The following is a 25,769-nucleotide window of genomic DNA, read 5'->3' as shown; positions in this document are numbered from 1 at the left end:
CTTTCTACAATTAGTGTAGCACGGCACCGCTTTGGGACTTATCACCTTCCCAAAGCTTTGTCTGCTCTTTTAGTTACACTGAAATTCCTGCATTAGGCATGTCAACAGGTTTTCTACATTTCGTTAGTGCGTTTGCCTTGTCACTCCTGAATGTAAACTCTTTCAAAGCCCTTTTTTTCCTGAATACATCTTTTACCTCATCCCTTCCCTATATAGAACAACGTTTCTGCCGATATAGTTAATGAGCTGGTCACCTGATGGTAATGGTAAAGTCCTCATGCAGGGGCTGGGTGCAGCAGACTTCAAACTGCACTTTCACTGCACTTGGAGGGCACCAGCAGGTAATTAAATGGCAGAAGGGAGGGTGAGGTGGGTGCAGAAATGTCCCAGCAGGTAGAAGCGAGAGGTCTTTGTGCCGTCGACCGGCGAGCAGTAGGGCCGACATGGAAGTGGACCTGGGAGAAAGCACGTTTCCGGGTCACCACGCCCTCAGCAGGTCGGAGGTGGAAAACACATCAGTACAAGCATTTGCAATACAATCGGTCTCACCTTTGAGGCCTTACAAGCATTTGCAGCATGCAGCACATTGTATGCAGCTGTAGGCCAGCAGCGGCCACACCTGGTAGGCACGTTCCAGTACTCTAAAAGAGGCAGAAGAACGTGAGAAGATAAAACCAATCTGGGAGGGGGGCATAGGAGGGGCCCAATTGTGAATAGCAGGACACAGCCTTGGTAGAAGTGTTGAGGCAAAGGGAGGCAAAATTCTAAGTCGGAGAAACACATTATGAAATGAAGCCACCATGATGCAAGTGGATAAGGTAGCCGAGTGTGTTAAAAAATTGCTCTTGAGAGATGTCTGTGCATCCTGCACATTACAGGTTCGGATCCAGACCAGGAGTGCCATGGTCAGGTGCTGTTTACCACATTATAAAATGGCACCACTGTGGTAGGATGCAGTACTCACAAATCTCACTATGTCAGGCAGCAGAAATGGGCAGATTTTACTGACTCACAAAGCAGTGCTATTGTTAGCCGGCTTTTACTGAGCATGCACAACATCAAAATTTCTGTTCCAATCGGCACTTACCTGCGTTTGCTGGGGTACACGCTAACATCACAGACTCAGCAGGCTCCTAGCTGCAACCCCAGTGGAAGAGCAGGCAGGGGTTTAAGCAGAAGGCGCATGGAAGTGCACAGTACCCTACTCGTGATGACCATAGCATGTCTGACCGGAGGCGGGAGCAGATGTGTTGGGGATATATTCGTCCATTCAAGCACACAGGATAGGCTTTCAGCTTTAACATAGTAAAGTGAGTTTTATCAGGTGAACTGTGCACTTTGTCTCCTGTTCGTGGCTCTGCTTCTGAAAACATAGCAGAGCAACAGATAAATGGTTCAACGCAGCAAGCGGTGGAAGTGCATACAAAAAAACAAGCAGTTGAAGAGGAGTGTTGGGGTGGGACAAGGGAGACAAGGGGGAGTGGTGCAGGGGAGACAAGGAGGCATTGCAGCTGCCACCCTATGCGCTGCTGCTTGCTCCCGCCAGCAAACAGCAGTGGGGAGTGAACCTTTTTCAAAAGAGGTGGGACATGCACCCACATTTAGCCATTTGCAGGCTACGATTACAAAATGACACACGCAAAAGCCAACCCAATGCATGGGGGGGAGTCAGACCCACACAAAGTAGTTGAGAGTAGGTACAAGAAGCCTCTCAGAGCAGCGCAGGCACTCTGCGCTAGGCTCGACCTAAAAATGGACACAAGGCTTCCAAGAGAAATTTAAATTTTGTCTCCCCATTCTTGACATGAGGCTATGACAATTCCTCTGGAGAATGCCAACTGTCCATTGACTGGATTGAAGCCGTCCATAAGTTGCCCACCTCTATCACCATCTCTCAGGCAAGCAACCTTATGGAATTGAAGGAATACTGAAGGCAATGGAGTCTATGCTGCTCTGCTGTAATTCTCTCAATTCCAGAGTATGTTAAGAAAATCATCCCTGAATTCTTGCATTGGGCTGAAGAGGCAGAAGACGCCTTCATAGGGGTAAAGCGGTTGTATGACATGACAACGCGTGGTATTACCACGCGTGCCATTACAACGCAGGAATTACAACAAAAGTCGTTACAATGACTTTTGCTGGAGGGCGCTGGATAGTGGAATAGTTTCATTTTCTATTCCAACTCCAGCCCACTTTGATTTTACTACTACTACAGTAGGGAAGGAGTTGGATAGAGAATAAACCATTCCCTATCCAAGAGCGCCCTCCAGCGAAAGTCGTTGTAACGACTTTCGTTGTAATTCCTGCGTTGTAATGGCAGTGCGGGGTAATCCCTGTGTTGTCATTGCTGTTCACCGGGTAAAGCAGACACTAACCTCTGCACCTGCACTAGTGCTTCCCAGCTATGATACACCCTTTACTCTTTATGGTTGCAACTGATTTGCTTGTGGGGTATTAGCTCAAGACCACGGGGATCAAAAAAAGCCCATTGCCTATTTTACTCTGCACTTTATCCCATAGCTGCGCTTCCTCCCACCTTGTGCCTTGTCGCAGCAACCATCCACCTCTTAGAGACATTCAAAGCTTGCTCTTTTGCTCCCACTAAGACACAGCATCTCCCCACCTCAAGATGTCCCTATTATGAGGTCCTATGACTGACTAGTCTATTACTTCTCAAATGATCGTAGTTTGTCGGCCTGCCCCTCACTGATGCCCACCGCCGAAGGTGAGCCTCATGACTGCCTTCTGGTTACAGAACATCTAAGTGAGCCCCAGTGTGACCGATCTTTGCACCCAGACACACCTTCGAGTTTGTTCATCTTGTGCATCGCTCATGCTCTAAAAAGGAATATGGGGCACTTGTAGCTGTTTGCACTGTATGTACTTTGCCATGAAATTCTTGAAAAAGTTGACATTTGCTTTTTCCATACATCACAAGGGGCCGAACGTGTTACTTAACTCGTATTTGCATTTTAGTTCCTAAAGAGATTGCAGGTGTGTTCACAGACTGCAGGTTTGCCTTTGGAATTCCCCACTTATTTGTGCTTTTGGGGAGCCTCACTTCCGCGTTGACTCCTATTAACAACAGATTGATCTTATTCTTCTCTCAAGGTGGCAACTGTAAAGTGTCTTTAACATCAGTCTACCACGTATCCCGGGAAAATGCGTTGACAGTTCAGGCAGGTAAAGGTCCTGCTTTGCCTTCCAACAGAGATTCTGCTGGTTATATCTTACGAACTGGTGTATTTCCTTTCTCTGCTTTCGATGACTTGTTTACTTTGCAGGAAGGGGCATCTGAGGTTGAGAAACCATCATGGATCAAACAGAACTGTAACATGGACCTGACAGTGTGTGCGCCCTGAAATTCTTGCACCACAACTAAGCCTGGCATGGGCAATGTCAGAATGAATGATATGATTGTTGCCACTGCGACCTACTGGTATAAACCTTTCTGTCCTTCTGTCACCCAGAATTATTGCCACTCCTGTGTCAACTCCCAATCCCACAACATTAGGAAAGTGATCAAGACAATCCGGGCGGCACATCTTCCTCTTTTTGTCCACCTTCAGGTTGACTTTATTCAGATGACTAAATGTTGTTCAGATTCCTATGCTCTTGTAATTTTGTGTGTCTTCTCCAAGCAAATCCTTGTTCACTTATCTTCATGGTGCTGAAGCTGATTGGGCCATGAACCTGGATGTATTGTGCAATCAGATGCTATCCTGATGGCAGCAGACACCACAGACAATGTGATACCGAGGAGACCCTGCTTTGCTGGATAGAACAGTAACCCAGAGAGTGGGATAAGATGAGTGGAGGTGCTGGGTACACGGCGAGAGACTGGGCCGCAAAGTGGCGTTCAACTGTGGGAGCTGACGGAGCCAATTGTGGCTGGATGAGGAGGGGACCCGTTGGCTCAGAAGGTCAGCCTACGTTTGACTGGTATGTGATGCTTGGATGGGGTGCCGCATTTGGCATCTATGGTCTGGGCTTCTGCTTTATTGGGGTTCACAGGGAAAAGTGGGGGACAGGTAGTGCAGGCGGCACCTGCAAGCAGAGACAGAGGCCTTCAGCCACCTTCTGACTGCACAGATCAGGAGTCACAACACTCCTATCTCTACAACTCTTCTTGAGAGTGTGGGCCTCACCATGGGAGAGGTGAAGAGTTGCCTAAAATGTCTACTCAATGGGCTCGGGGTAGTCAGTGGCCATGGCTGTGCTTCTGCAGTGCTTCATGTTGATGGTGCTGTGCTTGCTGATTGAACCTTTCTGAGCTTTTTGATGCATGATATCACACACTCCAGTTTAGAAATAGGTGACCGAGGTGCTTGTAAATGCCACTAAGACGACTAAAATGAGTGCATCCTCCTTGCGTGTTGGAAAGTGAGATGGGGCGAACTGGTGATGAGAATGGAGAAGGACATTTGGATTCTATTGCCTAGGTATACACAGTAGGGAACACCCCAACCTATGTTCCCATACTCTGAGAACTGTACACACTGGCAGTATGAGTATCAATCCAACTTCTGTTAACATGGTGAAGGGTGATCAACCATAGTCCAAGATATCTTTTGAACACAAGAAGGCACACAGATGTAGAAGGGGGTCAATAAACGTAGGTTGCAATGACGTGCGATCACGAGGAGGTGGCAGGCGATACATATGCATAAGATATTACACACAATAGATAAAAAGGCTTATACACTCTCAACATAACAGATGAAGGAGAGACTAGATAAGGAAGCCAGTTTTATTAATGTGACGGAGAGGCACATCTCAGACATAGAGCTTGATGCTAACTCATTTAGAGACAAACGCCTTACAAAGGAAAGGGCGCTAGAGGTAATCTGTGCAAAAACAAGGACATGGAAGCGCGGTTCTGCTGAAATAAAATGTGCACCATCGGAATGCCTAAGTCAGATAACACCAGCAAGATGGAGACCTCTGTTTAAAAGCTGTTGGTGGAATTGTTAAATAGACAGCACTATCACCACTGCTGCAAGGGCCCATTGCCCCTGAGCCCCATGGACTGTAGCTCTCTACAGCCAATAATATCACACCGTCTAAATTATAGGGATCGAGGCATTTTTCTGGCAGACAAGGGAGCAGTGAGACTAATGTTTGAAGTCACGTCACCATCCATCTTCCAGACTACTTTGGCAATATAAGTGGGAAGGCAATGTAAAAAAAATTGCTAGAGCTATAGATGAATTATGCCCTGCTATGCACAACCAAGCTAAATATCTCCAATAAAGGCAAAGCACGTTTCATCATGGATCCACAGGAAAGGAATAAAGTTCAAGAATAAGATAATGGCTTGTCCTTCCCACAGATCCAGATGCTTTCCTTCAGCAAATAATGAGATATAGTGCCAAGATCCTGCTGGCTCAGCTCAGAAATTAGGTCAGCATAACGTGTCAGCGGATGTTTAATCACTGTATGAACCCGTATACTTTTATTTGTTTGATTTGCTAATTTCATATATTTAGTAGTTCAGTTATTGTTTGCTACACCTAATGATGTGGAGAGTGGGTCAAGAGGAAGAAATATTGTTAAAAGGTGGGTGTATTACCAAAAGTTCCAATGGTGGGAGTGGAAGGGTATAGGGGAGTTTATAGGCTGTGTAGGCCCAATTTGGAATGCTGATAAAAGCAGCGATGGTGAATATGGTGTGCGGAGGGGCATGGGGTGCGAATTTTAAAGAACCAAGCAATGGCAACACGACGAGGGTGGTGGCAGTAAGGTATATTCTCTTACAGGCTCCTAATGTAATTACCTACAACTTAGTTGAGTACGAGGGATAGAAGAAATTGACGAGATGAGGAGGCCCTTGTAAAACTAAATGGCTCATGATAGATGCAGAGCTCTAAGTGCGGCTAGATAATTTCCCCACAGTTGGGCCATAGCTAAGTCCATGCTAGTGCAGGTGGACCATGGGCTTAGGCAGGGTCTAGCAAAGATTACACTGAATAGTAGTGAATATGATAATGCACCTCTGTGGATTCTTGCTGATTTTGCTACTTATCTCTGAAGAGGGGTGACTGAATATATGGGGAGTTAAGTGTGGGTGGGGCCCGGGGATACGGGGAAGAGTTGTGACTTGGGTGCATGGCCAGCATATCACTGGGAGTAGAAATAGTAATCTGTGAGAACCAATAATTTTGATAGAATGATACAGTACCAGCTGTGAGGGTAGTTATAATAATGTACATGGGCTGCTACCAATATAAACAAAAGGGGAAAAGAGAGGTGAGATACAAGATGGACTCAACCTCCTGTCTTTCATAGATAACCAAAAAGAGTCCACTTGTGGTTTAGAATGACTGTCTATCACTGGTTTAATTGCTATTTCAGAGAAAACAATGAGTTTTCTTAAAATAACCCTAACCCATCAAAGTGACCCATGGTGGCATGCTTCATCATTGTGCTGCTACCAGACAATCACATTGCATTAGTTAAAACATGCACGCCAAATAATGAAGACTCTGGTTTCTTTGAGAGGGAGGCATAGAAGCTGGCCCTTCCAGGGAATGTGCTGGATTCGGAGTTTAGAACCATTGTATAGCAGACTACTGCTGATATGTCCATTTTAATGTAGGATCAGTATCTAGTGCGGGTACAACCTGGGAGGCGCTTAAGGTCTATGTAATATGATCCGGAACAAGGTAGAGAACGAAGTGAACAGGACTTCCAAGATGACGCCCGGCTGGTCGCCATACGGAAAGGGAGTCAGCGGTCTAGCAGTCGGCAAGGGAGAAGACCTGACGCCGCAGAAGGAGAACAGCGGTTGGAACAGCTGCGGCGTGTTGAGTGATTGCAGGGAAGAAAGCGAGGCGGACACGCAGAGGAAGGCGTGCGGAGGAGTGGGAGAGAGGACGAACAGAGACAGACACAGACCGTAGGAGCCCTACGGAGAAGAGAACTGCAGCGGAGCGGACCCGAGGAGGGAGGAGTCCCCAACACACACTGCGCTTGTATCCGGTAGTCCCCCGAGGAAACAGGACACCGAGATACCCAACGCTACGATCCAGGGGGACCTTAGCTCCCGGCAAGTGACTTTGAAGGAAGGGTGGAGGAGGAGGTTGGCGGGGAAGGGCTTCTTGGGACTGTGGCACAAGCAGGAGCACTAGTAAGAGTTCGAGTGAAATCCTTTACACAGACCCCTTCAATTTTCCCAGCCCTACCTACTGTTGTAAATACCAACCCTCACTAAGTGGTGACCTGAGCATGTTGGTGACGGGGAGCACGATATAGAGCTATACAAACATAGAATGGATAGTGACAGTAGTGTCCTCTTTTCTGTTTCCTTTTGGGGAGCGCCGGCCCTGACTATAGCACTAAAGTGAAATTCTGAAGAAGAAGGCCTTACCCTCAAAGACTGTACTTCCTGACGGTGCTGCTTCTCCATTATTTTGTGGTGCATTTAAATTGTTGGACTGTTAATAGTGAATGCAACTGAGACATTGATTTATACCCACATATCTCGTGTCTGATATTAAGGACCGACTGTAGATTCAGGAGCCCCCTTAAGGGAGAGGAGTTGAAAACAATCACAGGGGTGTCAGAAGTGGGATATTGTCGTCTGAAACAAGATGACACAGCCTGTAACAGTACAGGACATGATAACCCAGTTAGCAGAAGAACAGAGACACCTGCAATTGGTATTGGAGCAACAGAATCAGAATGCCCAAAAAGAGAGGGAATCTTTTCAGGCCGCAATGAAGGAACAGGCCATTCTCCTAACCAGCAATCAGAAAGTGCAGGATACCACCATTTTGCGACTCACAGATGATATCTCTAATGCAGGAGTTCACCCTAATGTTCCAGGCAGTGTACTGCAAAAGTTTCAAGAGGGTGAAGATCCCGATTTTTTCTTTACCAACTTTGAGAGGGTTGCTATGATCGCTACTTGGCCTCCTGAGAGATGGGGGTCAATATATAGCTCCGTTACTATCAGGGGAGTTACAAGCGGCTTACCAAGCTGCCAACCCCACCAGAATCACTCCCTACCAGGACATAAAGAAAGCCATTTTAAAAAGATTGGGATGTGATCATGAGTGCTACCGCACACCGTTTAGAAAGGAGAAATGGGTCACTGGAGATAATCCGAGTGCGTTGTTCTATCGGGTCAGAGACTTGGGAAACCGGTGGCTCCAGCCTCATTCTGCTTCAATGGAAGAGGTCACTGAACAAATATTTCTAGAGCAGTATCTGGAGGCGTTACCTAGCAACACGAGGGCGTGGTTAAAGCAACATCCGGGGCTCACTTCCCAATCTGCCATTGAATTAGCCTGTGTGTACCATAGGTCCCCTGACTTCAAAGCCCCAACAGGGAGAGCTTCTATTCCTTTTCCCAAACCTACCCCAAAACCGGCAACAGAGGGAGGAGACCTCATAGAAGTGGATCTGACATCTCAGAAGCCGTCATAACATACTACTCTCCACGTTATTCATAACAGTCAGCTCCAGCAGATACTAATTTTAGGTCTTACTTAGACAGAATTAGAGTGGTATGTTTTAAAACCCCCAAAATTATAACTCTTAATTCATCCAATAATTACAGATTCTATTAAATGCCGGACTGGGGAAAGCCACTAGGAAATGATAATCTGACAATGGATTTTCCCTAAAGATACAGTGACATTATCGTCTGATGCCTTTGTAGGTGTGTTGAGGAAGCAAATTTCTCTGGGAGGCTTAACGCCTATGTTAAAAGAGGTAATTATAGCTACAGTGTCAAAACTAGGTAAAAGCAGGAAACATTTGCTATGCTCATCCTTCAGACACCTCTCTCCTCAATGTTGACATGAAAATATTTTTGAAAATTATAACTACGAACCCCTTTCCATATATGGCCGGTCTGGTACCTTCAGATCCAGCTTGATTTATACCTGGGTGCTCTACATACAGCGATCTCCAGAAAATCTTTTCATTAAAATACCAGATCAACCCAGAAAAATCAATGACAGTCAGGCTGGATGCTGAAAAAGCACTTGACTTGTTGGAATGGCCTTTCGTTTTTGCGAATCCTTGAAACATAGGCAGAGGTCAGGACATCATGGGCTCGATTTCCCTGTTGTATAAACAGATTCATATTGTCACATATCTCCAAATCTAGGAGTACTCGACAGGAATACAGAGGCTCCACTGTAATTTGAAATTTTCATTCAACCCTTGGAATGTACTCTGCAGACTCATGCTAACAGAGGCCTAAGATTTGAGCCATGCAGATTTTTATTAAAACTTTATACACATGACTATTCGGTGAGCGATTTGAACATACTCTTTCACCTGTTATTCTGAAGATCCTTGGATTTGGTATGGGCTCTGTGCTTCACATGAATTAGAATAAATCTGAGATGGTTCCATGAACTGTCTGGCCTTGAGTTCCATCTGTAATAGAAGGAAATCTCACACCTTTACTTGGGGATAAAGATCCATTGAGTTAAGGATGCTGTATTTAGTGACAATTACTGCCGAACAATGGAAAGTTATTGGGATAAATCAACACATTTGGTATTTGTCTAACAATGAAATAATAATGTATCATTGTGTGTCTGAATATATCAGTGTGGCAACAGGTTGGCCAGTTCATTCAGAACACCCAACAAAAAGGTAAATATTGTGCATTCTCTTCTTCAGCTGGCTTCTTGACCGCAAGACATATGGGGCCCCTTTAATAAATAACTTGACAGAAACCTGAGGATATGAGAAATAGAGGTGGGTCACAGAGTCAAGAGATATGGTATGATGCAGAAGTTGTGATTGTGTGGAGAATGGGCTCAAGGTGTTTGTGGGGCATCACAAAGGTATAGCACAACATATAACACAAGTGTGTAGAATACAGCAGAGTGATGATCGGGGAAATCTTTGAAGGTAAGTAGAGTACATATACACAATCTTCCTATGTGAGTGCGATACTTCCTGTTTCACTCCATGTCTCCAGGTTGTATGTTTCTATGTGGACTTTAGAATTTGAAAGAAATAAGTTGGTATTTTCACATGGTGTAGTAGATTCCTACTGGTATACTGCATATGAAAGTTACACATTAAATGAATTTGTTCTCTTAAAAACATAAATCAACGTTTATGAAAAACAATTTAATATTATGTATGCCCCTAATCATCAGCCCTCTGTTTTCAACACATACACAGTGGTATAGAAGTGATGAATGAGCCATTCTGAACATGCACTCCTTTACACCCAAATAAAACAAGCATTGGCATAGCCAATAAGTCTCGCTTTTGGCACCCACGCATTACTTTTAACATTAAAAGTGAAGCGCGGGTGACGCGATTATAGGAAAAGTAAAGAAATAGATATTTTTTTCAATTTCTTTACTTTTGTTATAATCGCGGCACCCGGGCTTTACTTTTTTTATGTTAAAAGTAAAGTGCGGGTATTGTGATTATAGCAAAAGTAAAGAAATAGAAAAACACATCTATTTCTTTACTTTTGCTATAATCGCGGCACCAAACCATACAATGCTTTCCATTTAACCCCCTAAACTGAGAAAATCTTGTGTCTTATACTCCAGCCACACCGCCCGCTCATTAGCCTCCCCTTGCCTTGATCAAACACAATTAAAATGCCTAACCTCCTGCCAACCTCTCACCCCACTCTGTGTGTCCCCCCTTACCCAAAGTGGCGTTCTCTACTCTCACTTGAGTGAAGAGCCAACCCTGCGATGGCTGTAGCACCCGGAAAGCCACCGGTAGCTCTTTGAGAGCTGTTGCTCAGCCCAACATGTTTTTCTGTGTCACCAGGTAACTGCTCATTCAGAATATGGTATTTACATTACCTTATGAGAGCCACACACAACAACTCCTTGTGGTTGCATTTTTCCTACTTTGAACTCAGATAGGCTTTGAGCTCTAATGTAGAGACATATTACAGCACTGTTTTCATTGTTTACTAAAAGTGATGTAAAATGATGGCTCTATTGCTAATAAGCAGAATTGTCATGCGGTTGGCCATTTGTGCTGAATAGAATGGAAATCACTGAAAGAAGGGGTCCCTCCATTTTGTGAAGTGGAAGATGGACAAATTGATTACTGTCCTGAGGTAGACTCTTAAATGCTGTTAGCTGTTCATGTACAATAAAGTAGCCTACTTGTGCTACATCCTTATCAAGGGACTGGTGAAAATCAACCAAATCACTCGCCACTCTGATGGAATGCCGCTGGCTCCCTAACTTGTCCGTGTCACTTTCAATACCACATGCAGACTCTACAAAGTCCTAACGTTTAGCACACCTGCTATACTTGGGGTGGTTGTCAACACACCATCAGCATTAACACCACCATGCTGGAGACCACGAAACATAATCAACTAAAAACCACAAGAAGCAATTTTTCTCCATCTAGGCACCTAGGATCTGGAACAACATCCTCTTAATAATCATGACCGGCCCACCCTTCCAGCAGTTCAAGACAGAGCTGAAGAAGTCTGCATTGTAACAGCTTAGGAAATACCGCCCTAGAATTCCAGAAGCCTCCTCCAGGGAAACGCTCATTATTACCAGTCTCATCCATTCTCTCTCTACAGCTCTCCACTGCCCCTGTCTAGGTTCATGCTATACGAACACCACATGCCTATATACAAGAGCTGGTTACTTGTGACATCTGTACTTGTTGCTATATCAGGCTCAGAGTTACCGTAGAAATACAAAGGTGCCATCCCGTCCTTCTTCGTACAACTTTCACACTTCAGTAAAATCAACTGCTCTAAACCACTGTACGGCAAAGGGATTTTGTACCACCAGTGGAGTAGTGAACACCCCACTTAAGCAATAAAAGTGGGGGTTGCCACTGGGCTCAATGGACTAGTGAACCAAGTTTCACTAAAATATTAATGATTTGTTCATGGACCTCTTATGTTAGTAGATAAAATGCTCATAAATAATGCAGTTAGTGAACATCATGAAAAAGAGGTGTGGACAGCTGGGTGGGGACGTTCCACCCCGGGCAGCATTATGTTTGTGGGTGGCGAAGGTGAGCAAGTAATCTGTTGACTACCACGATCCCACACCTGAGAACAAGACATCTGTTGACCGCCGACCCCCCCCCCCCCCCCCCCACCCCCCCCCACACAAGTCGTCTGTCGATCGCCACTCCCTCCACCCGCTCTTACCTGCACAGTGTGGCAAACTCAGGGACCATCCCAGGCGGCAATAGGTTTTGCCACGTCACTGGGATGGAAGGGTGAAAGGAAGCGTAAATGAAAAGGGAGTTCCATGGGTGTTGCTGTGAGTATTCCCACGCAACACCCATGGAAACTGACACATTTCCAGATTTACAAGAAATCGTAAACCTGGAAATGAGTCTGAATGCTATGCCCCCCCAGGGGAGGCGTAGGGTGGCACAACGAGGAGAAATTTACTAATTTCTCCTCGTTTTTTTCCTCTTTCTATGCATGCTGCATTCTGCATCACATATAGAACGAGAAAATCATCTCTGGTGTTTGTTTATGTGCAGGAAGGTGTCCCTTCCTGCACATAAACAATCATTAAAAAAGGACGTTTTGCAAGTTCTATGTGCTCTAATGCAGCACACATAGAAGTTGGAAAATGCTATTTCAGATTGTTTATGTGCCAGAAGGGTCACCTTCCTGCACTTAAACAATCATCCCCGTGACACAGGCATCTTGCTCCATGGTGCAAGGGTGCCTGCATCTGTGTATGGCATCAAATTATGCGCCAGCACAGAGAAGAGCAAAGGGATCTGTCATATCCTTGTAGATATGACACACCCCTGTGCTTTGAAAGTGCCGCAGCCTTGCACAGCCAAAGGGCTTGCGGGGCCACGCTGCTGCACTTTCTTATAAATGAGCCCCTCAGGACCTAATTCACAAAGGTAAACTTATCCATTTGAGTAAGTTTACTACTTTTAGATATTCTCAAACTACGTCCAGAGTTTTACGACTCTGTACTTTACTTATGAGTGCGGAGTTCTCCGCACCCATGGAGTCTCCCGGTGTGGAGAACTCGGTACACATAACTACAGGGAGTACGGCGTCATAAAACCCCACAAGTAGTCTGTAAATACCTAAAAGTAGTAAACTGACACCAAAGTGTAAGCTGACTTTGTGAATCAGTCCCTATGTGTTTTAGGCAACACCGCCTTTACGTTGTGAGGTAAGATTTTGCAAACTAGTGTTGCCACAGTTACTTCTCAAGACCGCTGCTCTGCATCTGCATAGATACTGCAGAGAAATCCCATAACAAAATACAGATTACTCGACTTTGAGGGCCGCTCCACCTTCCTGCTATTGCAGGTTAAGATGGTATCCAAAGGGAGTGGGCAGAAAATGTAAACACCTGCATGTGAAGTGTACCGCTAATCCCACAGATCAACAGAAGCAAGCAAGCACAACCCTCCATAAGAGAATCCGCTTCATCCTTACATCCTCCATCTATTCACCCATCTAGCCATCCATCCATCCTTTCACCCATCTATCTATTTATCCCTTCATTTGTCCGTCCCTTCACCTCTCCATCCAGCCATCTATCCATCCTTCCTTCCATCCATTCTTTTACCCTTTAACATATGCACGGATCCTTACACCCATCAACATATTCATACTCCCCTTTCACGCAAAGTGCTGCGTGTAAAGGGGTCGTATTTACAAGGACAGGAAAAGCCACGCAGGGTGGCTCTCCTGTCCTTGTAAATATGGGTCAGCAAAACGCGCCGCAGGAGTGTCACAAAAAGTGACAGATCGGCGGCGCAAGAGGCTTGTAAATAAGCCCCTACGTTCTTAGAAGATAGCCTATGTCACTAAATGATAATGAAGAATGCCAGACGTGCTCCACCCTTTCCGGTCTCATGGGAGTGATGCAATTGGTCTGCTTCAAGTGCCTAGTACCACACAACATCAACGCCCTTGTAGGTGCAAAAAAAGAAGATACAATAGATGTTGCAATGACTTAGACCAGGCGCAGACCCTGTCACTCTTCTTCAACGCGTTTTTCACAAGGAATGTGGTTGCCATGTGAGAATGATTTAGCTGCAGCCTTGCACGCGTTTCAGAAGCCAAACCGTTTATTAAATGTCCGTTCCTCTAGCGCCCACCAGTTTTGCAATCCATTCTATTCCTAGCCTAAGAATGCCCAGCAGGGGCTCCTTCGAGATATGTTCCTTAGGTATGATGCCTACTGTTATGCCCCCGGCCCTGGGTACCCCTCGCTCTCCAACATTACGCCTACCAATAACCAGCAGATGGCGACACGTTTTGTCATTTGTCAGCGGCTCTTGGCACGTGGCCGACCTTCTCTCGCGAAGGGCTGTTCTCAATTGCCTCACTCGACGGCCTTGGGCGGGGGCCTAAATTTAGAACTCAGCAAGACATCTTTCAGCGATTGGCCCGTATGTTTGAGCACAGGAGCCGGGTGGGAATTCCTGCAGGGCCATGTGTTCCGACATCTGCTGCAGTTCCAAAGTAGTTATGATTAAATATTATCCTTATTGCTGCTTTAGAAGTGGGTATAGCATGCAACAGACCACAAACAGAGCCATGGGACTATCATGTAAACCCCAAATCAAATGACCCTTGTGTAACCAACAGAAGCTTAAGATAGTCTCTAACAGACCGTCAAACAGCCTTCCAACGATGTGCACGGAAAGCCCAAAATGGCTTTCGCGCATTGGCTTGTTGTTTCATTCAGTGCTTGAAATTGAAAATTGGAAGTGCAGGTACTCTGTAACAGAGTGCCTGCTTGTTTCTGAGAAGTGCAGGTACTCTCCAATTAAAAGTATTGCATTTCTCTTGAGAAGTGCAGGTACTCTCCCTCTCAAAATAAAAAAGTGCAGGTACTCCGTACCGGACAGTACCGGCCCATTTAAAGCACTGGTTTCATTCATTCTAAAGGTGGGGGACACACCGAAAGCTCGAGCCAGGCTCGCACCAGAGCCCTGGCTTTGGCTGAGCTCGAGATCCTCTTGGAACCTCAAGCAGTAGCGGCTGGTGCTGTGGAAGAGTGACTTGGCGGGGATGGGGGGGAAGGGGTGGTGGACAAAATCAAAAAATGTATTAAAGAAAAAAACGCATCTGCAGCTGGATGCTTCACTTGTGCTCCTCTTCTTGCAGGAACAGGATCCCAGACTCCACCGCGGCCAATCCTGGCGCTGCTCTCATGCCACGAGAACACTGTCAGGATTGGCCTGAGTGCCAATGATTTGCATTCCCAGGGAGACTGGGAGCCTAGCCTGTCCCTGCTCTCTCCAACCTGTCAATGCAGCTCGGGTTGGAGACAACTTCAGTGTGCCATAAGGTTTGGCCTGCCTGAGACGGCCAGCCAAACTGTCATACGCACTGATCACAGTGCACTACCACTCCTGTGCCTGTCGTCCCCCATGGCCCACCCCAAAGACTCAGCAGGAAAGGAAAAATAAAACGAAAATAAAAACATGTTTATTATTGTTTTTTTTGCCTTTCCTGAGGTTTTGAGGCATTTGGCTGGTGGGGTTTGGGGGTTTGGGGGGGGGGGGGGTGACACTCTACCGCAATAGCGGAGGAGCCGTGGCTGACCTCGAGCATAAAACAAGCCAAGGTTTCATAGACATCACATTGACCTTTGAAGTCAGAAAGAGATACCCATCTACTGGCTGAATTTCAGTTTGTTACTCCATAAACTGAGATAAATTCCAGCTTCCCTGTTTAACCAATCTGTGTGATCCCAGACAAATAATGTATTTTACATGGCCTCCTTTTTTGTTCGTAGTCGCACATGGGAGCACCTTCAAATACATGAGCTCAAGATGTGCCTGTATAAAAATATCTGTGTTTGTCTTAATTGACGAAAATGTTTCTCCATCCACCTTAAGCATCTGGGCCACGTACAGGGTCCATGACATCTGACTCGCCTCTCAATTCACTAATTGCATTGTAATTAAGGCAAGTGCAGGAATGTTTCCCAGTTCATGTTTAAAAACTCTCACTTTTAATAACTATTTCTCAAATAATCTGATGTACTAGGAGGGTGTTAGAGAAATACACGTTTTTGAATTTTGAAGACACCTTATCATATTCTAACATTATGTTTGTTGCATTACTTACGTGCCAAATATTTTCAATGCTCGGCTTATCCACTGGCTTTTAGAGGCAGAGACACCCCTTGCTTTGTTCTGGCTCGGCTCTCCCTTTCAATCTATTGGCTCACTAACCTCTAGTATATATCTGTCACCCAGATAGCCATGATTGTTTTATACAAGATTCTTGCGAACCCATAGTGAGTCACTCTATAAATATAATCCACTCCTTCCAAGAAAGCTTGCAGAGCAAATGCCAGGCTACCCCAAGAGACCACAGAGTTCAGTCCCCTTGGTACCATCTACGAAAACTCAATCAGAAAGCGGCATCCCCACAAGGCAAAACATGCAGTGCCAGCCGGGGATGGGGAATGTTCTGCATTTTGCAGTTGTAGGAGAGAACAGTATGTTTAAGACACTATAATTAGCTGCCTCACAACCAATCTGATTGGCCCCCTGCATTCATCATGGTGGGTTGCGGACAATCTATTTAGACTGTGTGAAAAATGCTGGAGCATTTCTGCACTGGCTATCCTGTCCAGAAAGGCGGTGGATACCAGTTACTGTTTAGGAACATAGCACTGAGCACCAAAGGACGGCCTGTGCCCAAATAGAGCTATTCAGGAATTTAAGTGGGGAGGCCCTGCCAGGTCTCAGACCTGGCCAACAGATATTAGAAACCGACTTTGAAATATGGTATCTTATTTAAATTTATATAGCGGGCAAATCACCCAGAGTGGGGTATCTCAGCATGCAGAAGTGATGGAGCAAGGATTCGCACGTAAAGAGACTTGCTTGTATTCATGACCCTCGAATAACCGTAACTATGTAATCAACCCGTTTTGTCTTACTAATCTGCCCTTGTACGGCATTTGGTTGTCCGAGAGACGCTTGCTTATGTGTTTAATTAACCGTAATACGCTTGCATACTAAAAATGGCTGCTGCTACGCGGGAATTTAGACTGCACATGCGTCGGTCATAACCATGTGACGTGACGTATTCAATGTCTTGGAGTGAAAACTGTTGCGCATGTGCAATAAAACTAAGATGGATGCTCTGTGTTCTCACATGCTTAAAGCTTGCATTGCCGCTTTCGCAAAGCTGTCCATTCTGCATAATCAATAATGCTTTAGTTATTATAAAGTAATGGGTGTAGTATAGAGATTCATGGTGTGCAGTGAAATCATTTATTCTATGTTTTAAAACTGTTTCTTTTTTTATTTGATGTACACTTCGAAAACTTGGCCTTTTCTGTAATGCTGTGCCCCATTTTGAATGAAACTGCGTCTGCGCGAGATCTGCGTGTCTCCAGAGCAGATGACCTTTGAAAAGCTGCCAAGAAGCTGATTGACTGAAGAGATGCTCCTGGGAACCTGAACTTCAACCCAGCTAGAAGAAGCTGAACTGTACTAAGATTCAATACATTTGTTTGTTACTCCTTAGCACACGTTTTGGTATTAAATGATATTGTTAAATACATGTGTTTCCACAATACAGTTCATCCATCAGAAAATAAAATGTCTTAATCCTTTTGTTCAGGGTTTGTCGCTGTTTATTGAAGGAGACGTCACAGCCAACACGTGTTTCGTCGTACTGGGGAATGTAACCCCCGACTTTTTCAAGGCTATTCTCCGTTGCTGTTTCACGTTGTTAGTTGAGGTGATACTTCCAACCCTCAAGGGGTTCTGGTGTGGATATCGTGGGTGCTATTCAAGCTTTGGTAATATGATGACCAAAATAATGGTTCTCTATCTTTTCGTTGTCTTCTACAGGGAGTAAATCCGTCCCGCCTGCCTCGCGTAAGATGCAGCGTCTAAGATTCAATACATTTGTATTCACTATTGTTCACCGAAAAGCATATGTCATGAGAACCGGGAATTTAAGGGGCGGGTACAGAAATTGAATATTAAGCCTGAGAAAGTCTAAAAATTAGGTGGTGTGATGACCTAACCTGCTCCTTTGTCCAATCAAAATTGGGGATCCTTACACTTGCAACATTGGGGGGTGGTACACTGACCCGGAAAACAGTATACCTAGCGTAGGATTAGCTAGAGAAATTGTCCGACTTGTCCGAATAGCTGACCTGTCAGTGACCCAACGCACTCAATAGGTGACTGATACAGAGAGCTGCGGAGCACTCTGTTAGGAGGTTCAAGAAACCCATTCCGGGGTTTTGGCAATTGAAAGTGCTGGCGGAGCACTTTGCTGGGAGGTTCGAGAACCCAATCGGGGTTATTGGCAGATTCCTTGCAGAGAGGGAGTAGCGCAGGCGTTGCAACCGAAGCTGCAGGTGTTGGTCGTACCCTTTGGTGAACCCGGTCCTGATCCAAATTCTGGGGTTATCCTGTCCTGACTGTCCATGAGCTGCACCTGCTCGCCTACTGGCACCTAAGTCCTTGGGGTTCTTCCCGTCTTTTCCAACTGGCACGTGGCCAGGGTTGGTCTTCACTCTATCCTAGGTAAATATAAAGTCTGTGTGGGAAATTGTTTTTCCTAAATTGCATCCTTTTCTTTCCCCTTCCTGAAATAATTGCAAAGCTTTGATTACAGATGTTCCTTTTTCTTCCTCGTCCCTTGTTTAAAGAGATTTATTGATATTTCTGTCTATTAGTATGTTCCACTTTTCAACCCACCTGTAGTCAATGCTAAATCGTTTTTTCTTATATTAGTATATGTTCCTTTTTGTCACACTTCCTTTCAGGAGATAAGCTGTATTCAATAGTATGTTCCATATCTTACCTACCCTTTAGTATTTGAGCACAAATTAAACCTTGATTTGTAATAAGTTCTTCTTTAAAACTGTCCTCTGCAATTGAGAAAGTCTTTGGGTTTAGTATGTTCCCTTTCTTTACCCTCCTTTAGTCAATGTTGCGAATGATTGTTATCTAAATATAGCTTGTTCTTTGTTCTTACCTTCCTTTTATTCAAAAGTTATTAAATGCTTAGCATAATCTATCTCTTGCATAGTTATACGTTACTCATGATTTTGATTATAGATAGCTTAATATGTTCTTATGCTCATGACATATGATGATGATGATTAGATAAAGTTTTGAACCTACCTAGAGTCCGTGGTTTATTTCATATTTTTTATTTGTTTATAAATGTTTTGACTAACTAATTTACAACTCAACTCCCTGATCCTATGTGATTGGGTTCCTAGTATCTATTTTGCTAGGTTATGGATATAGGAATTAGTAGTATAGAGAATCTCAAGTTATACTGATAGTAGAGCGTGAGTTTCCTAAGTGATGTTAAGGTGTATTTAAAGTGATGGGCCCGGGTGAGTATTAGAAAAAATTTCCTAGCTGGGTGACCTGCGCGCTCAATCAGAAGCATTGATCAAAACAATTCTGTCTTGAGCAGTTTCATGAATTTCAGAATGGTCAGAGCATGTGTGCATATGGTAAGGTAACGTATTCCAATACAGAGGGGCTAAGTGGGAAAAATACCTTCCTCCGTCGTAGACTTTCTGACAGCAAGCAAAGCTTTGGCACTTGATCTGTGGCATCTAGCTGGACGGTAAAGATTTAGCTTTGAGATTAGGTAGCTGGGGCCTTTGCCAAACAGTGCCTTATGAGTAAGACTACACATTTAAAAAAAAATATTTTCTTGACAGGGAGCCAAAGTAAAGGTCTTAGCGAGGGTGTGGAAGCGGAGCCCAAAGGAAGGTTGAGGATGAGACGGACAGCCGCCTTCTGGACAGCTTGCAGTTTGGCTAGTAGTTTCTCATTGGCAGAGGCGAGTAACGCCTTGCCATAATCCAATCTGCTCATTAATAGCGCTTGGACCAGGGTCTGCCTTGCCGAGGGAGGAAGGAAAGAGAGGACTTTCCTCAGCAGACGCATAATATGGTACCATGTACCCGTAGTTGCAAGAACCTGCTCTTTCATATTTAAGGCTTGGGCCAAACGAATGCTTAAGTTCTTAACTACCTGTTTGGGTCTAGGAGCAGAACCCAGTTCTGGAGGCCACCAATCTGGGGATCAGAGTTGTTGGGCCTTCCCAAACAGCACAATTTCAGTATTGAAATAAGTTCCTATAGGCATGTCTTTTAAATTTACAGGCAAAACCCAGTGATCCCTCAACAATGCCTGTAAAACCCTATAAGAGGGCCTCAAGTGAACGATGTGAGAATACCTGTCAAAACCGCAGATGACATCATTAAACAAGGCATCATTCTATAATGCTTATTGTTGCTGATTGTTAGAGATCAGGGCTGGGTAAAGAGAACCCTTTAAGGTGATCTGGTTTTTTTTTCATACCCCTAAGAGTATTTGATTTTTTCCAAATATTATGTTTCTGTGCTTTATTTTCATGCAACATAGGACTTTTTATAGTGCATGCTGTGAAATCAGGCACCTCCTGGGGAAAGGATATGCTCAGGTTGTTGGTGAGTGTTCATGAGGGCGCACAATTGAGTGCTCTGGAGTTGAGGTTGAAGGCAGTTTGAGTTTCTCACTCTGATTGTCAGTGGGTCATAATGGTGTTAAGACTACATGCAATATTTGGCCTCTCCGCAGAGTGCCAAGAACAATATGGGAGAACTGTAATTATTAAATTATGTGATCAAGTGTGAGGAGGTATGCATAGCTGTTGAAATATTGACACTGGCAAAGGAAACAAAAATGCGATGTTTATTTGTGAGGACTGATAGAGAGTGGATGTGTGTTTGCAAGACAGAGAGAGAGAGAGAGAGAGAGAGAAAGAGAGAGAGACTATTGAAGAGGGGGTGATGTAAGGAAGTAAATGTGAGATAAGAGGGAAAAGACAGTGATGAAGAAGAAGAAAACCACATGTTCAATATGAAGAAAGAGGATTTCAGAAAAATGTATAATGTCTAACAGGGTGAGAGACTGATTTATTGTTGCCACTCGTATACCTGAGACTGCTAACAACATTTGGCAAAGTAGGTGGGACTGGTTTGTTTATGGTGTATGTTTGTTATTATGTGATATGTTTGGATGCCACAACAGAAAACTTAAATAGGGGCACTCCCAAATATTGTCTGGTGGCATTCTGTGTGAAGCACAGCATTCGTGTGCACGTTTTAGGCAGCACCCTTAATCTTACAGGCCACGCATCTTCTGAACAGGATTCCTAGCATGTTTGTGTGGCCACGCCCCTTTCAGAACTTTTTCAACCTACTTAAAGCACTGGACTTAGTTTTCAAAGGTGGTGCTCTCAGTGAGAGTGGGTTTAAAAGGTAGCCCATGATCAGGGCTTTAAGTGGGCCGGGTCTCAAGGGGTCTGAGCACCTGTAGTTTTTTTCAGAGGGCCTCGAAACGGGTCTCTATCGGGCTCTGTTTTGAGCCCTGACACAGGCAGTCCGTTTTTTTCCCAGACTGCAGTGACAGCTGTTTGCTGACACTGCAATCCGGAAAAAAAGTGCCAGGGCGCACAACAAAGCCTGATAGAGACCCGTTTCGAAACAGCAGGCACATGGATTTGCTCTGCTCACACTGCTCACTTCTCAGTAGTAGAGAAATTACCGAATGACTTTATGCCAGGTGAGCGTTGTGGGGGAAGAGAAATCCTTTGAGTCATTTTCTTTCTGGATTTCCCTTCTCTTTCTGAAACTCAGGAGCAGCAACATTCTGGTAGGGTCACCAGGGATTTAATTGGAAGCTTTGTCAATAATATATACAAGTTATAGTTGCAGCTTATTTATCTTCTGCAAGTAATAACCATTGACAAAGCCAATATCCCTTTCTTAATGTAGGTATGATGTTACTTGTATCAAATATCTGGATGCAATGACAGAAACAGCAAAATGCAAGTCGGGCAGCACACTATGCTAAGCACAGATTTTTTGCGTAAGTGATTTAAAGCCACGCCCCTAATTACACTGACCACGCCCCTTTGAGAGCCCCCCCAGTTTTTTCATCCCACTTAAAGCCCTGCCCATGATATTGCTCCATCTATTGTCGGTGGTCTGTTTGGACCACCACACGCACAAACCATTTTCATATGCAAATTTGAGATAATTATTTATTTTTCTTATTTTTTTTAATCTCACTCAAATGCACTGTTAAACGAAAAGGGTGATATACAAACATTCTGCATAACCTTTTTAACAATTATAAATTACTTTCTATTAGGAACGACTTCTGGAATTACTTTATCCATTATTTTTACAACCCCATTCAGTGTGAGCTATATATTCCAAACAGATGTTCTTGGTGACGTATTAGTATCCAAAAAGAAAGGCTGAGCGTTTTAGGAGGGATGGAAAGTGAGTCCCCGAGCACTGGGGCTTTGATCGGGTGGCAGAGAGAAGGGTATCCTTTTCTGCCTTGGCACAGTGTGGCTGTATGTCGCTTTCGTATAACGCACCGAGTTAAAATAAACACAACATTCTTGGCTTCTTCTGGGGTCAACTCTGACGTCAATCACCGAGGCGTTAAGTCTTGTTGTGATCTGGATACGCCTGGGTGAGAATATATAGATAGCCCTGCATGAAAGGAGGGGGACACGTCTCTAGAAGTTATTTTGGTTCCTCGATTTCAAAATGTATTTGCTGTTGGTGGGGACGAGGTGGGATTGCCCGCTAATTTCTGCCTGGTTTTTTTTCCACCAATGAAAAGGCTTCCCGGTGGCTTGGCAAAGCCTGTTGACTTTGCTTTGACCCCGAGCTCCGGTGTACATATCCGTGAATTCCTGTCGGGAAGATGTCGCATGTGTACTGGGCACGAGGCATGGAGGGTGCGGCCCTGCCAGAGTTTTCCATCCCTAACATGGCAAGTGTAACATGGAAAGAGCTGTTGGCAGGCACCGCGCATCTAACATTGGGAGGGCAGTGCTGCACTGAGCAGGGACATTGGAGCCCGGATTTACAGAGATGACCTCTCCAACAAGGCCGTGCTCTTGTGCTTGATGACAACAGCTCAAATATCAACTTTCTCCCGTAAAAGCTATTTTGCACTGATGGTTGATGTGTCTGGAGTGCAAAAACTAGGCCAGGGCAAGATTGTTGTTACAATAGCATTGTCTGGTGTAGTTTACGGCATTTCAAGATACACTGTTAAGCAAAATTCCAGAAATTACTCCATTACACCAGGGGCGTATCACAGATACAGCGCATTTTCTGTGTTTGCACTGGGCACACCTTTTAACCCCTCCCATGCTCGTGACGGAACCGTTCCGTCACGAGCCTCGGGTGGGCTGTGCTGGGGATGGAACGGTTCCGTCACGGCCCGCTCGCCATGCCTGCACAACGCGAATTCCGTTCCTGCGCTGACGTTCTAAAGAGCGGGCGGGGCTGTGACGGAACCGTTCCGTCACAAGCACAGCTCACCCGCGGGCCGTGACGGAGCGGTTCCGTCACCAGCGCGGGACCGTCGGAATAGACGCTGCAGCGAAGGGGTTAAGAGGTGTGTCTGATGTAAACAAGGAAAATGCAGTGTATTAGGAAGAATGTGCTGCCCCAAGGGCAGCCGGGAACTCGTGCTGCCCTGGGGAAAGCGCATTCATGTGAAAAATTGACCGGCTGCTTTGGAGTCACTCTGTGTTTCACAGTGCAGGTGGCAACCCACATACACTTTGAAGGGGGATTAGAGATCCCCTGCAGGTGGGTGCTGTGAGTGACTGCAACCACCTGCAAGGGGATGTCTTGGTTTTCCATGGGACTCCCTTCCCCCCTCCAGAGGTCTACCATCAGAACCACCTGCAAAAACCACAGTTGATGGACAGAATGCAGAACAATGTCATACATTCACCCCAGTACAGAGATCTGGGCCTAAATCCATCTTTTTTGCACTCCACACCACCCCAGTTCAGACATGGCCATATGCAAATCAGTCTGACCCTGTGCCTCATGGGAACAGTCCAGCCCGAACTGCCATGCCATGCCTTCCCTGGACCGGAAACAAGCTTCTGAGGACCGGTTTCTGGCATTCCAGCTGTCTTCAGCCCGGCTTGCTTGAATCCAGTGGTGTGGAGAGCATGGGACTCACGTCTGAGCATACCCATCCCACTCGGGGTGACAAATGCAAAAATCACAGTTGATGGACAGAATGCAGAACAATGTCATACATTCACCCCAGTACAGAGATCTGGGCCTAAAGCCATCGTTTTTTTGCACTCCACACCACCCCAGTTCAGACATGGCCATATGCAAATCAGTCTGACCCTGAGCCTCATGGGAACAGTCCAGCCCGAACTGCCAAGCCATGCCTTCCCTGGACCGGAAACAAGCTTCCGAGGACCGGTTTCTGGCATTCCAGCCGTCTTCAGCCCACCTCTCTATACTGGGGTGAATGTATGACATTGTTCTGCATTCTGTCCATCAACTGTCGTTTTTGCATCAGTACCACCTTGGCGCACTGTCAGTGCACCTCCTGACAGCTTCTTTGCCTTTGTACCCGTGTCTATAACACTGCCACTGCATGGGCGCAGAGGAATTCCCTAATTTGCATCTGGCCACACCTCCATGCAAACGAGAGAACACCCTCTGATGATAGCGCTGGCGCTTTATGTGACCCAGCGCTATCGGTATTACAGAAGGAGCCGCACAAGCATCTGCGTCTCCTTCTCTATAACCAAAGGGCACGCAAAGCCAGAGCAAATGACAGACTGTTGTGTCCTCAGGGCACTTCCATAAAATGGCCCCAGGCGTGTTATCACACATATAGTAGATTTTGCCTGTTTGTGCCAGGCACACCTTTTAAAAGGTGCACCCCAGCGCAAACAAGGAAAATACACTGTATTAGTATGAGTGCACTGCCCTGGGAACAGCACATTCATGTTAAATTGGGGAGGCTGCTTTGAAGCCGCTCCATGGTTCACTGTGCAGAAGGGAAGTGAGGGACTACACCTGCTTGCAAGGGGATGTCTGGGTGCCATGGGACCCTCCTTCCCCTCTCCAGAGGACTGACATTCAGCGGGCGCATTCACAGTGCACCACCTTTTAGTTGACGCACTGTCAGTGAGCCGGCTGACAGCTTCTTTGCCTCTGCGCCCATGTCTATAATATGGTGCGGGCGCAGTGGGAAAGGTATTCCCTCATTTGCATGGGGCCACACCCCCATGCAAATGAGAGAACGCCTCTGATGATAGAGCTGGCGCTTCATGTGTGCCAGCATTATCAGTATTGCAGAAGTGGACACACAAGCGTCTGAGGCCCCTTCTGTAATACCAAAGTTCCCCAGGGTGCGCAAAGCAGGTGCAACACCTGTTGCACCCCCAGGCACTTCTGTAATGCGTCCCCATGTCTGATAATCGAAGACTGTTTGGGTTAAAAATCCTCTCATGGGAGCATTGGACCAAAACAAGCTACCAGAAAGCAAGCTATTTTGGTGCTATTCTTTAGCCCCAATTGTGTGGTTTCATCCAAAATGGTTATGAGAAAACATTTCCGCTAATTGTGGAATTTCCATTTTGCGTAATTTCACATAATCGTGGGTATTTTTCCCAAAATTTCATGTAATTACAGTAAAGAAAAATGTCTGAATTTTGCACAACCTTACAAAAAAGTATTTCTGTTGTGCATGACTAAGTGTCCTCCTAATATATGGAAAGGAGACATAATGAGGCCGGGCAGTGCAAATAGCTCTGACATTTGACAGAAAGTGAATACACTAAAATAGAGTTGCTTGATTTTGAGTGATATGCAAACGCCACATAAGACAAGGAGTAAACAATCGGCAAGCGGAATATCGCATGATAGACCCACACAGAGGCAGATTTGCACCTTTAAATATTGCTGCAACTGCCCCCTATGTTTTTTAAATTTCTCATT

This window comes from Lissotriton vulgaris, chromosome 7 (genome assembly GCF_964263255.1).
Source record: "Lissotriton vulgaris chromosome 7, aLisVul1.2, whole genome shotgun sequence".
Classification (NCBI taxonomy): domain Eukaryota; kingdom Metazoa; phylum Chordata; class Amphibia; order Caudata; family Salamandridae; genus Lissotriton; species Lissotriton vulgaris.
The sequence above is the reverse complement of the archived record's forward strand: the minus strand, read 5'-3'. Positions refer to the sequence as shown.